The 14,798-nt window shown below is 39.3% G+C and overlaps 1 non-coding gene across 1 annotated transcript; it reads right to left on the reverse strand.

Annotated features, from left to right (window-relative positions):
- Nucleotides 1–11,305: 11,305 nt before the first annotated feature.
- On the reverse strand, nt 11,306–11,377 carry trnaa-cgc (transfer RNA alanine (anticodon CGC)). The gene has a single exon. It is a non-coding gene; the product is annotated as a tRNA-Ala (tRNA).
- Between the last annotated feature and the right edge of the window lie 3,421 nt (nt 11,378–14,798).

The following is a 14,798-nucleotide window of genomic DNA, read 5'->3' on the forward strand; positions in this document are numbered from 1 at the left end:
TAGCCATGGCAAACACACGGATGAACGCACACAGGAAGCACACATACAACATCCTATGAAATGCCTTGTCTGATTAAAGGGGTAATTTCAGCTACAATGAGCCTGTTTTGTAGCCATAGAGCAGAAAGATAACCACTAGGCTCATCATTCAAAGAAGTACAAAGTGCTTTGTAAGACATGCGTGCAGCTAGCGGTCAGAGGCTGGTCACTTAAATTAAATACTGCTAAATCTAATTAGCTAATGCAGTGATTCCCAACCAGAGGCACCAGTACCCAAGGAAAACCTACTGTCAATAGCTAAAAAGTAATTTATTTAATAGCTGACATAGACAGCTAAACAAAACAGACACAGGATGCAATTATAGTTGGAATATTATGGAAAATATATTGCAGCATCCATATGAATTCATTATGTTGAGACTATGATGAAAGAATAGTTTAAATGTAATTATCCTGCATCAGTCTTCTCATGACAAACTAGGGTCAAATGTAATTACCCAGTGTTGCTTTAACCTAATTCCTTACGTATGACACTCTGGTAGATTGATTCCACAGCAGATGGTCTATCAATAATTGAGCCTGTGAAGACGCCCTCAGTCAGATTAAGTAGATTAGGCGATGCCAGCATCAACTCCCGTATGAACTAGCCTCAGTTTCTTAGATCAACATGCAGCATCAAGATGCCCAGCCCTCATCACCTCCTCCTTAGCCTCTTTTAAACGGTGCCAATCTTTCACTCCCTTGTGTCTATCTATCTATCTATCTATCTATCTATCTATCTATCTATCTATCTATCTATCTATCTATCTATCTATCTATCTATCTATCGTGCACCATGTACTAGCACTGTGTCCATCTGCATGTCCATATCATGGCTCCACATGGAAAACAACTGCTTATTTCTGAGAGACTTCACAAAGATGGAAAAGTATAGATGAAGTTTGGTGACCAGGTAAAAACCAGTGGGCACACCTGCAGCGGTAACTAGGAGGTACAGAACAATAGAAGAAGCCATAGTACCACTGGACGCTCTTGTAAAATGACGACACAAACAGCGCTTGTGCTTTCCCAAACTAAACAAGTGCTTCAGACTTGTCGCATGCACAATCAGTGGAAATTAGAATTCCTGTGACAACTCAGACTATGCAAAGAACGTCGCAAAATGTCAGCCTCTACGGACATCTCCCAAGAAAAACACATTTGCTTGCTCTTTGGCACAAAACAACAAGATTAAGCTTACTAAAAAGGCATGAAAGAAATCTATTGAATAATCAAAGCTCATACTTTGGTCACAGAGGAACAGAGTAAATCTGTTCAGCTTGGATGGGGTTCATTGTGTTTCAGTGTAAGCCCAGTCAGGACTACCACAGTGAATGCATTGTCCTGACAGTGAAGCACAGAGGTGGGAGTGTGGTGACATGGGGCTGCATGAGTGCAATTCGGTTTGCCATCAAACCTTTGAAAAAATTAGATCTAAATCTCAGTAATGAAAGATGTGCTGACACTTCAAATAAGAGCAAATGCTTACTGCTCAACCGAGAGGTAAAGCAATTACTGTAAGGTGATAGAACTTTGAGTCATTTGACACTTATGTGATATTGCAAACGGATGTACTCACTTCTGTTGTGTGCTACATCTGTTCATCTGAGCACTTTCCCATCACTCGTAACTCTTTACCCTCCCCTGGGTGGATTTGTGTGCGCTTAATGTATGCAATTTTTGAATCTGACCTAAATACGACGCGTTGAGTTCTCTGAACGTTATCCGACTGCATACCATGATGGAGTCAATGCCAACGTACTCGGCATTCCACTCAACCCAATGCATGTCCCCTTAATCCTGTTAACCCACTCCGACTGTGTGGAGAAGCAGGGAGAGTAGGAGAGGGCCTGGGGCGACTCCGACATTGTACCCCTCCACCCTGCTGAGATCTAATTGAAGAAACAAGTGCTCGGTACAAAGTGACGCTCCTCAGCTCACTGTGACATTAATACATGACTAGTGTAAAATATATATATAAATATAGAAAAACTCTGTGATCCGTAGCGTATAAATCTGAAAAACAGGATTTTGAATGTGGGGGTGCAGAGGAAGAGGAAGCAAATTTAAACAGTGACTTACATTCCATTTGAGTTGAGGTTTTACAGCTGCTTACACAGTGAATCATCTAATCTACAGGTGTGGCCGGCAACCAGCAAAATCAGCCGATTTAGTAAGAAGATTACAGAGGAAGTGTCATTTTAATTCACTTGTTAGCGAAGCATTTTCAAAATAAAACCCAGAAAACCTAAAAATGCACGACAACTTTGACATGTCGCCGTTTCTTAGAGCTTATTTGGAACCAGCACTGTCAGCAAGAACACCCCATCACATCAGCTTATTGGTTGTAACAGAATTCACTTTTCAGAAATAAAGTTTTCAAATGAAGTTTTAAAGCAGAGCATTTATTGCAGTGATGATGACTATTTTTTGTCTGTTTTTCCCTCATTATTTCATTCCTACACCTGTATTTAGATCTATTTCCTTGTATCTCTTATAATAATCTCTATTACAGGCATTTTTTGAGTCACAGCACCAGCTTTTGTTCACTATTTCTGATGTTCTCTGAGGTCCATAAGAGCCCTTCCCTCTGCTGCTGTTGTGTAGGAGGTATTCAGACTTCCATTGTAGTGGTAGATTCCACTTTTTATCTGCTGTCATAGCAAATATGACTATTTTATCCTGAGAGATCCAAACCATTGAGGGACGATGCTTCACAATTCCCCTTAAGAGTTAAACTCAGGTTTGTTTATTTAGGAAATTTTGTAGCTTTTAGTAAGTTTGTGGAGGCCTTTCGAAAAGGAAATGTTAACCATCCCATCACTCATTCATAGTGAATTTCAACACAAAGAGTCTTGTGTGTTTTTGTGCTAAACTGTTTACCTATAAGCTCGCAGAATGTGAGGCAATTGGGGGTCACTGCTTCTTAATGGTAAAACCTGACCTCCAAAGCGATGACAGAGCCTTTGTGTGCTAAGCTCTTCTTCACAACATGTTTTGATTCCCATCCAGCCAGCAGAAGAGTTGAAAGCAGTGAGGGGGTGGGTGGGTGGGTGCACTGGGCATCATTAGCAGCACTTAGAAGGTTTACGTGTTTTACAGTAGGAATAAATGTGCTTTTCAAGGAGGAATGACATTCGAGTTACATCACTATGGTAGATTTCACAGTAGATTTTCTATTGCAGGAACACTGTTGTAAGCAGAGTTTCCCAGCGCTGCGAGATAAACTGCTGTGGGTGGCAGATAGCACAGAGATTTAAATCCTTTACAGTGAACGCTGCCACAGTTTTTGCTCCTGCTCCTGTTGGGTTGTTAACTGTGCTGCAATGTGGGCCCGAGCAGATGCGGAGTATTCCCATTTCTTTGCTGAGGGCCTTTCAGTGTCAAAGCCTTTATTGTTTGAGAGAGAAGAAAGCTTTGGCTGTACTGGAGTCAGAACTGCAAAACTGTACGGCGTCCAGCTGTAGTTTATTTTCTCCACAGCACTGAAGACATTTTATTTTGACACTTTGTTACAACATCCTGAAGTTATGGCACGTTTTAGGCAAAAATTAGCTTCAGTTACACTTTATGTTTAGTACTGATAACTGAAAAAACTCACTGAACTCACAGAGCTGCTCACAAGGCTGCTAGATTTTAGCACGTTTTACATTTCACAAAGGTCCCCCTTAGTCTCACTCTAAATGTGGCACTTTAAATTCCTAAATTGACCTTGACTTGATGTGTTCTTGGAACTTATTATACTTGTTTTTGCATTACATGTGATCTCGCTTCAAGCATGAAACAAAGAACCTTGGTGTCATCTTAGATTGTGACTTCTCCTTTGAAACCCAGATGAGAAACATCAATGGAAATGTGTTTTTATCATCTTGGAAACTTTGCCCCTGTGCAACCTTTTCTGTCACTGAAAGACTTATTCATGCTTTTATTTCTAGCAGAGCTGCACAATGGCTGCACTGAGCATGTAACATATGTAGAGAGTTTATAGCATGCCATGGAAAGTATCCTTTAGTGGCTGCACCTGTAACCCAGCCGGTAAAACAAGACAGTAACTTTTCAGGTTGGGATTGTTGTGGCTTCAGTTTTTAATGAGTTTATGTAACACGGATCAGCTGACATCTACAGACTATAGTGGACTCTGCAAAGCATAAAATAAAACTCAGCTGGTGACGGCAAATAAATGTCAAAGGGTTGATTCATGATCAGCAGTCCGATCTATTTTTGAGTTTGCAGTGGTGTGGACATAACATTTATGTGCCACTAATAGACCTGCTGTTCACTGTGAAGAAAAGTTCCATCAAAAAAATGGTCAAAATCTGAGAGCAAGAGTGCCACAACAGAAGTGAATTACTGTTACACACGTGGACAAAATTGTTGGTACCCCTCAGTTAAAGAAGGAAAAACCCACAATTCTCACTGAAATCACTTGAAACTCACAAAAGTAACAATAAATAAAAATTTATTGAAAATTAAATAATCAAAATCAGCCATCACTTTTGAATTGTTGATTAACATAATTATTTAAAAAAACAAACTAATGAAATAGGGCTGGACAAAAATGATGGTACCCATAACTTAATATTTTGTTGCACAACCTTTTGAGGCAATCACTGCAATTAAACGATTTCTGTATTTGTCAATGAGCGTTCTGCAGCTGTCAACAGGTATTTTGGCCCACTCCTCATGAGCAAACAGCTCCAGTTGTCTTAGGTTTGATGGGTGTCTTCTCCAAATGGCATGTTTCAGCTCCTTCCACATATGTTCAATGGGATTCAGATCTGGGCTCATAGAAGGCCACTTTAGAATAGTCCAACGCTTTTCTCTCAGCCATTCTTGGGTGTTTTTGGCTGTGTGTTTTGGATCGTTGTCCTGTTGGAAGACCCATGACCTGCGACTGAGACCAAGCTTTCTGACACTAGGCAGCACATTTCTCTCCAGAATGCCTTGATAGTCTTCAGATTTCATCATACCTTGCACACTTTCAAGACACCCTGTGCCAGATGCAGCAAAGCAGCCCCAAAACATTACTGAGCCTCCTCCATGTTTCACCGTAGGGACAGTGTTCTTTTCTTCGTATGCTTGGTTTTTGAGTCTATGAACATAGAGTTGATGTGCCTTACCAAAAAGCTCCAGTTTGGTCTCATCTGTCCAAAGGACATTCTCCCAGAAGCTTTGTGGCTTGTCAACATGCATTTTTGCAAATTCCAGTCTGGCTTTTTTATGAGTTTTTTTCAGCAGTGGTGTCCTCCTTGGTCGTCTCCCATGAAGTCCACTTTGGCTCAAACAACGACGAATGGTGCGATCTGACACTGATGTACCTTGGCCTTGGAGTTCACCTTTAATTTCTTTGGAGGTTGCTCTGGGCTCTTTGGATACAATTCCAACGATCCGTCTCTTCAATTTGTCATCAATTTTCCTCTTGCGGCCACGTCCAGGGAGGTTGGCTACTGTCCCGTGGGTCTTGAACTTCTGAATAATATGAGCCACTGTTGTCACAGGAACTTCAAGCTGTTTAGAGATGGTCTTATAGCCTTTACCTTTAAGATGTTTGTCTATAATTTTTTTTCGGATGTCCTGGGACAATTCTCTCCTTCGCTTTCTGTTGTCCATGTTCAGTGTGGTACACACCTTTTCACCAAACAGCAGGGTGACTACTTGTCTCCCTTTAAATAGGCAGACTGACTGATTATGAGTTTGGAAACACCTGTGATGTCAATTAAATGACACACCTGAGTTAATCATGTCACTCTGGTCAAATAGTTTTCAATCTTTTATAGAGGTACCATCATTTTTGTCCAGGCCTGTTTCATTAGTTTGTTTTTTTAAATAATTATGTTAATCAACAATTCAAAAGTAATGGCTGTTTTTGATTATTTAATTTTCAATAAATTTTTATTTATTGTTACTTTTGTGAGTTTCAAGTGATTTCAGTGAGAATTGTGGGTTTTTCCTTCTTTAACTGAGGGGTACCAACAATTTTGTCCACGTGTGTACATGCAAAAACTGTATAAATATTGTCTCTATCTGTAAAAATATTGCCGTTTTGAATTGATTTAAACACAGTAAAAACAGAGTAATTTTACAGTCACACATCGTAAACAACTGATTTTTTGATGTGGACATTATGTTCAGTTTTGGACTTGCTTAAAGTAATATTTTTGGTGTGATTTTTTACTTCATATCTTTAACAAAACACTGAAAATTTAACGATTTTTACTCTATAATATCCGCATTTCCTTAAAATAACAGTAAGTTACAGTTAAAAAATGTAATTTTACAAATACTCAGTCAGATTTACATTTCTAAAAATCTAGATATTTAATGTTTGACAATGTTTATTATTTTGGCCTTTGTTGTAGTTAACATGCAGATGAATGACTTTGTTCTGTGATTTTACTAGTCAAGAAGACTGTTAAAAATCTGTTAAATAACTGTAAAATAAAGAACAGTTAAAACAGTGTAGCTACTTTCATCAGACCTATTTCCTACTTTTATTATGGACTGTGATATTTTACTTTTCATATTAATTTTATATTTTTATTCTAGTTTCTTTCCATGCTTTCATTAATTGCATGAATTGAGCAATGCAAATTAAGTTATTATGATTATAAAGCTGGTCAACATGGCAAAACTTAAATTGACGTACAGCAGAGCCAGAGCTGACGGCTTTATCCATTCACATTCACTGTCAGAAGAAAAACGACTGCATTTTAAGCCTTTCACACTCATATACAGGAAAAATGACATTTCAGTCAGTCTGTTTAAGATCAGATTGGAATAATTACACAGCAGCCAGAGTTAAAAGAAGAAGAGATGATGATTATGTGCAGAGAACAGATTATTTCATTCAGCTGATTCAGGGGCTGATTACACAGATTATACTGTACTATACATCGCTGCTGAAATCATTCACTGTGCGTATGTGCGGCTGTGTGCAGCTACAGAAATCCTGCTTGGCATCTTGAACACTATCTTACAAAAACAGTACAACTATTAGTTCTCCTCACAGTCATTCTGCAGGGGGAAAAGCATTTTTCTTGTTTAACATCAACATGAATATCATTACTAATAAGAACAAATGTGGCGTGATTAGGTCTTTTCATGCTACTTGAATAAGGCTGTATTTACTGTACCATACAAGCTGTATGTATGTATAATGTAAATGGAATTATGTTGGTAGGGACCCAACTGAAGAACATTTGTAACATATAATGTCAGGAACTGAAGTTACACAAATAAAAGAATTATAGACAACCATAAGATAGGTTTTAAGTCTATGTTTTATACACATGTAATAGTTTTTTTTAGGTAAAATTGCCAGTCCAAAGAAATATATCTACAGAATAAGTATTTATTCCATTATCTATGAATTGGATAAATCTCTAGTGTGTCATACACCCCCTGTCAACCCCCTGTGTTTTAGGACGCTTTCTCATTCAAATAAATGAGAACCTGTCCTAAAACTTTTGACAGTGGGTGTATATTAGTCAAAGTGCTGATATCATCTTGTATCCACAGAACATACAGTCTGCTTACGTGAGAAACTGCATTGAGACTTTTACTTCATTTAATTTTTTTATTTATATGATAGGGACAGTGCACATTAGTGAACATCTGTTTAGACAGCAATAGATCTAAATATGCTGGTTTATAGCAACAATGCTGATTTACATCCATAGTACTTAGGCGGGTAAAGAACATAACAGTGAAACACAGGACAACAGGTCACAATAAAGGACAATAGGTCACAATAAAAGACAACAGGTCACAATAAAGGACAATAGGTCACAATAAAGGACAATAGGTCACAATAAAGGACAATAGGTCACAATAAAGGACAACAGGTCACAATAAAGGACAACAGGTCACAATAAAGGACAACAGGTCACAATAAAGGACAATAGGTCACAATAAAGGACAATAGGTCACAATAAAGGACAATAGGTCACAATAAAGGACAACAGGTCACAATAAAGGACAACAGGTCACAATAAAGGACAATAGGTCACAATAAAAGGATAATCTGTGACATTAATGTCTTCTCTGTAATTTCTACTCTTTACAAAGTCGTCCTACGGGCCAAATTGAACCCTCTGGCGGGCGGATTTTGGCCTGTGTGCCGCATGTTTGACACCCCTGGTATACAGTGTAGCATCAGCATTGGTTAAGGAATTCAGAACCCATATTTCTAAGATGAAATATTGCAAATTACACTATTAAATGGCTTTGTTTTTTGATATTATTCTTATATTTCTGCTCTTTTACTCTTGTTAATCGACACAATCTTATATTTTGGACCCAATCTAAGTAACTCTTTCTGTCCAACTTTCTTGCCATTCTTCACCCTTTTTGAATCCAGAACAAAAATTGAGCACATGACAAATGTTGGAAGCAGGAAATAAGCTAACTGAGGGGAGAGAAAGAAGATCACAAAGATATTAGAACCAAAAAAGCAATAAAAATCTATATAGTGTTCGAGTTGGAGAAGGCTTCATAAAGCCGGGTTAGCTTGGGTAGAGAACTTGATCGTGTTACTTTGTCACATGTTGAGCAGTCAAACCAATCTAAAAGTTTTCTGCTTCTTTTACGTTTACCACTCAACTGTCAAACAAAAGCAAAAGATGTGTGAAGGCATCTATGTATTCCTCAGTGATTCCTTCTTATTTTTTTGTGCCCATAGTGGACTTCAGAGTGAGACGTCTCTGTGATGGGATGTTCAAAGGAATGAGTGACTGGCTAAACTGATGTAATACTTCCTGACATTTACTGGTGATTTTTTCTCCATGTTTCCCCCACATTTCCTCCTAAGCAGAGTAGTACTCACAGTTTTTCCCTCAGGGAAAACACCAGCAGCCAAGACTGTCAGGTTAAATTTACCCCTGAGAAACTACCTGTTCATACAAGCAGTGGAAGACAAATCTGACGGAATTTTTTCTGACGCTGTCTAGAAAATGTTTTCAGTCTCGGGGTAAATAAACTGTGATCCCGATGCATTTGAGGCAATTATATCGAAAACATCAGCGGCCAGTGGAAGTTGTTGTCAATCATCCGTCTCTGTGCGTTTCCAGGATACAGTCACCACTTACTAGTTTTGTGATAAGAGCTGGTTGCTGTGATATACTGTTGAGATTAATGTCTTGTGGCTCATTTGTGGATATACAAGTTACTAAAAACACTGTATTCTATGATATATTCTGACTAGCCATTGGTATAAATTCAATTCATCTCATCACCAGATTTTTTTATCACTGCATGTGGCCTTTTGTTTGAAAACCATCCAAATGGAGGCAGTGGAGGTTATGGGGTGCAACTACTGCCCCTATGCAAAAAAAAACACCTGATTTAATTTGATTTAATTCAGGTATTGCCAACTAGTGCCTTTGAAGTCTTCACCTTGAGCAGCGATGCTCTGCTCCCAGTGCTCCTGTCACATTTGGAACGTTACCTTTAAATCCTGTCCTGTTCAGTGTGTCATCTGCAGGGCATGCTGGATCTCCTATGCTATGTCAATTTGAATTTCATTTCAGAGAAGAGGAGCCAGATTTAGTGAGCAGAGCAACCAGAGAGCAACGACTGTGCCGGCCTGGTGAAGAAACTCATGTATTTCCAGTGCATTGTGATGGCATGAGCCACATTCTGGGTCATTTGCATTGAATGTTGCCCCCTCAGAACCCTTCAGCGGAACTCGACAGTTTTACCCTGCGGGGTAAATTTACAGTGCACAACCCCGTGAATGTCAAGCACAATGACAAGCAAGCCGTTGCTGACCTGATGCCCCTCTTCGGTCTTGGGGATGGAAGCCTCTTCCACTGAGGACGGCTGCTTTATCTGAAGCCTGCACCAACTCTGAAGGTTGGGTCAGTTTGATCTCGGAATTGAAGCTTTAGGTGCATGGTGAAATTGCAAATGCAGACGTGAAGGTTGTCAGAGCAGGACTTTCTAAACATAGGACGAGCGCCAAGAGAAGAAGAGTAAGTTATGATCGCACCTCATATACCAGCAGATGGAAACATTAGGGAGAAGCATTTGATAAATTCTCTGAAGGCTTCCTGAAGGATATTAGTTTGATTCTATCCATAATTAAAGCTCTTTTTCAAGTGAGAAACAGTTAATGGACTTTGGATCACACATGCTGGCTTACTCTCCCTCTTCTCATGCACAAACAGCAGCAGAGATGCTAGAGAGATGCCGTGCACTCTCCTCAGAAAACCTTCTGTTCACAAAAGGAACTTACAGCTCAATAATATATTCTCTAATCTCATGCAGTATTTAAAGAACACATGATTTATTTTCTCTACGCACTTAGCCGCCATCTATTTTAAGCTCTCAAACAAACTTAACACGCTGTTCCCCCTCTCCTCTTCTCTCCTCTGCTAATCAGTCAGCAGATGTGTGGGAGGAAAAGACGCCACTTTCTTTCTCCTCCCTCCTGTCGTTCCTGTCACTCCCCCTCTCCCCTCTTAATTCCATCTGAATTTATTTCAATCTTGGGTGGCGAAAATCTTAAAAAGAAGAAGCTGTTGTCATGTCAGCAGATGCCGAGTGGGATTCATCAACCTGTTCTCTGTCCTGATGAAATATTTATTCATATTCATGTGCTGATTAATGAACCAAGTCCCCTTTTTAACAGATGTGAAGTTAGCAAGATCTTACCCCAACATTTCATTTTCATCTGCCATGACACCAACATCCAGCCAAGGACAAAATTTCCTTCTCTTTGTTTCCTTCTACTCCCTTGTAGGCGACACACGGATGTCTGTGGACATGCAGTTTTGCTTATTATACTACGTTGTAATACTCTGAGATTCTGATTGAAGGATGCGTTCATACATGTGCAGCAGATTGATGTGTCTGTATTCACTGCATGCACACTGAGAATCAAATCAACACAACCCATTTTTCTTCTTTGTCTGTCCTTCTACCTCTCCACAGCATCAGTGTCTCTTTACCTTCCTCATTCCATCAGAACAGGATAAAAGGACAAAACTCATGTTTCTAGTTAATCTTTACACATGCTCCACTCTAAAGTGTTGCTGATGAATAAAAATTGTGAGTTAGAGGTCAGCTCAGGTGAACTAACTGTGGATTATTGTAGCCAAAGCTCAATAGAGCTGCCGACATTGACTTTTTGTCGTTAAATTCTTTAGCAGGAATTAGAAGGATTTTTGATGAATGTTTGAATGTGAGGCATATTTGACTTTATGTGTCTTTCAGTATTTTGCGACCTAAAGAGCTGGAAATCATCAGTGTGGTGTTTCATAAGAGATGGAGATGCTGGGGATTGAACCCAGGACCTCATACATGCGAAGCATGTGCTCTACCACTGAGCTACATCCCCTCTGTGGGAGGAATCTTAGTGCTAAAAATGTAGCTCAACTGATAAATGTTAGTGACAAATACGTGGTAAAATATGAAAGACAAAATATGATAGTCTTCCACTCTCCATAAGGGAGTGTTCCATGTTACAATTTTCAAAACTCACCTTAAACAGTGGCTGAATGTCAACCAGTCTTGCGACCACTGACCTTTAACTTTGTGTATTTTTTGTAATGTGCTTTAATTGTTGACCTGTTGTCCTTTTATTGTGGCCTATTGTCCTTTTAATTGGAAATTGTAAAACTATACATTTAAAATAAATGGTTGTATTTATATAGCACTTGTCACATCTACCCACACACACACTGATGGCAGAAGCTGCCATGCAAGGCACCAACCATGACCCATCAGGAGCAATTAGGGGTTCGGTGTCTTGGTCAGGGACACCTCAACATGAGCACAACAGGCTGAGGATCAAACCGGCAACCTTCTAATTACAAGATGGCCACGCTGCCCACTGAGCCATGTGTTCTAGACCATTACAAGTTGTTGATCATAAAGTGAAATAATATATTGCGATTTTGTCATTCTTTGTCTCATTTTTGTAATATTTTGTCTTTTTTTGTTGTTTTTTGGTCTGATTTTTGCGGTTTGTCTCACGCTTTCGTCATTTTGTGTTTCCTTTTTGTCTCACTTGTATTTTTTGTTTTACTTTTGTCATTTTGCGATTTGCTTTATTCGTTGTTTTGTTTCTGGCTCAATATTATGGAAAAAATCCAGTTGACACCAGTGTTAATCTAGGGACAGGTTGTGGTTTCAGCCAAATTTGAACCAGCTTGGTCTTCCAATGCCGCCTCTGAAGGATGAAACTCCAGCATGAAGACACACCTACAGACTGGTAGCAAAAAATAAATAAATAGGTTTAAGTCTTATTATTACAATTTGGCCCTCAGGTTGGCGCCACCCTTATCTCAGACATCATTATTAGACATGTTAATATCAGGTACAATCTGAAAAATATTACATTTGGTTAAAAAACTGCTTCACTATCAGAGGCTGATGCAGTACTCCCACTTACAGAGCATTTTAAAAGTGTGTTTTCATTCTTAACAAAGCTTTAAAGTCCTTGTGTGACTGGACTGAACCTGCGGCACTGATTTAATGAGTAAAGTCAAGAGGTTCAAAGCTGACTGTTTTCACCTCAAGTAAACTCATTGGGAAGAAAAAACAGAGAAAGACAGCAAGAAGAGAAGAAAAAAGAAAGCAGCTCTTCTGTTTTCATTGGAATAAGAAAGCGTCCATCGTCTTCTTATGAGTGGGCATCCTTCATGTACTCACTCCCCTGTACTGCAGCTCTCTTTCCCCTCCATGTCCTCATCCCTTCCTCCATCCCTCCTTGCAAACCCTCCCAGGCTTCTCCTTTGAGCTCCTCCAGCTCCCCTGAAGACAGACAGGGGAAGGCGGCTTTGGGGGTTGGGTGGTGGTGATGGGGGATGGAGGGGAAGGGTGTAGAGAATAATGTTCCCAGAATGTCAGCACCCACGCACTTGAGCTACATACATGTGCACACACACACTTGGAGAAGCAGCTCTATACCCCGCTGACACACACACACCAACACTTCGATACGACTGCTGCCAGTCTCTCCACACAAACCCCCTCCCAGGCGCTGTGGTTTAATTGGTGTAATTATATTTGCATAAGGCTGTCCTGTTTCAGCGAGCATTGCACACACACACACACCCAATCCTGACAGGTTTTAATAGGCAGGATAATTGAATATGATTCTCCCACTAGTGCCCTTTAGGGCCTTTCTGTATGTACTGCAAAGGGTCGTGCTCCTTGCGTTTACTTAGGCAAATACGAGCACATTTTCCATCAAATCAGCCGTTAATTATAGAACTACAAGGTTAATCGTTTCATAGCCGATAATAAAAGGTAACATCCTGTGTCCAAAGAAAATAAAAAAATTGAAAAAGATTAACCTCCTTGATAGCAGCAGCTAAGATGTTGCTGTACTTGTTTTTTTCATGCTTGACTCCACAACTCCACCGAAAAACAAAATGTTAATGAAAAACAGCAAAACTAATGAGAGAACGGTTTGAAGTGGAAATCATCTTGACATTTTCCCAAGAGTGATTTCTCTTTCTAATTATCACCGGGTTATGGCTTAATAAGTGAGACTGAATGAATTGTTAGGAATGAGCAACAATGAGAGCAACAGAATTATCATCAGAGCGATGCAGAAATGATGATTGGAATAGTTACCAGAGACATTTAGTTGTTTACAGCTGGAGTAACTGGAAGAATGATTTACTGCATGGGTAACGCAGTATTTTAAAGTTTTCTGATTAAACTAAGAGACATAAGTCATCACCTAAACTAGGGCTTCTCAGAGTTTGAATCTGGACCAAACAGTGATTAGAAAGTCCAACATTTTCAATGATAACTGCTTAAAAAAGTAAGTTTGTGCATTAACGTTACACAGATACTGTGTCTCATTTTCCCCAGCACACAATCTCTACAACCTCCATAGAGTCAGAAATAAATAAACTGACCATCCACCTCATTTCCTCAGAATCCACTCCTTAATAACAAACAAAAACTTACAAGCAGCAACCAACATGCTGAAAATTGTAGGTTTTGCAAAAGTCTGATGGTGCAATGAGGTTCTTTAAGTAAACTTGTCATTTTATTAGCAATGCCCACCAGCCTGGGTGTAAACAAGTAACTATTTTACAGGGATACCACAGCTGCAACCTGGGCTTAACACTGTCCAAGGCGATTACACTTGTTTTAAAGAAACAAACAAGTTGCAGCATTTTTCTGCCTACTTCAGAATGACAATGATGTGCAGTCAGACCATCCTCCATCACTCACACACATGGAAATCTACAGGGTGTCCATAAAATCTCTTTACAATTTTAAGAATTTATTACAAAGGTAGCTGATAGGATTTCTTAACCAGATTTATTTCATTGTAATCAGTGGTTGTCAAAGCTTTTTCTACCTCATTTAATACCCCTCTACATGAGCACCATTGGTTGCACGAAGCCGGTACTCGCTTTCTTGTCATGTTTGTTGTAGCATAGCCTCATCAGTGGTGACAATGGCACAACACTGTCTCTGTCTCCATAAATTTCTTGTGCCATGCATGAATTGAAGGACATGATGGTGGGTCTCTTCCATACTTAGTTCTGTAGTTTTGCTAAGTCTGCACATCTGATTTTGTCTCAATAAACCATGATACACATTGTGCCTGCTCTTGAGGAGTAGCCCTTTTTTAGGGTTTCATTTAATAGTACATCTTTCACCAACAGGATACCTGAAACACATCATTTAAATGTGATTACAAACTTTGATAAACACTGACTACAACAAAACAAATCTCGTTAAGATATCTTATCAACTGTCTTTGTAATACACTCTTAAAGTTGTAAAGA

This window comes from Acanthochromis polyacanthus, chromosome 23 (genome assembly GCF_021347895.1).
Source record: "Acanthochromis polyacanthus isolate Apoly-LR-REF ecotype Palm Island chromosome 23, KAUST_Apoly_ChrSc, whole genome shotgun sequence".
NCBI classification, from domain to species: Eukaryota; Metazoa; Chordata; class Actinopteri; family Pomacentridae; genus Acanthochromis; species Acanthochromis polyacanthus.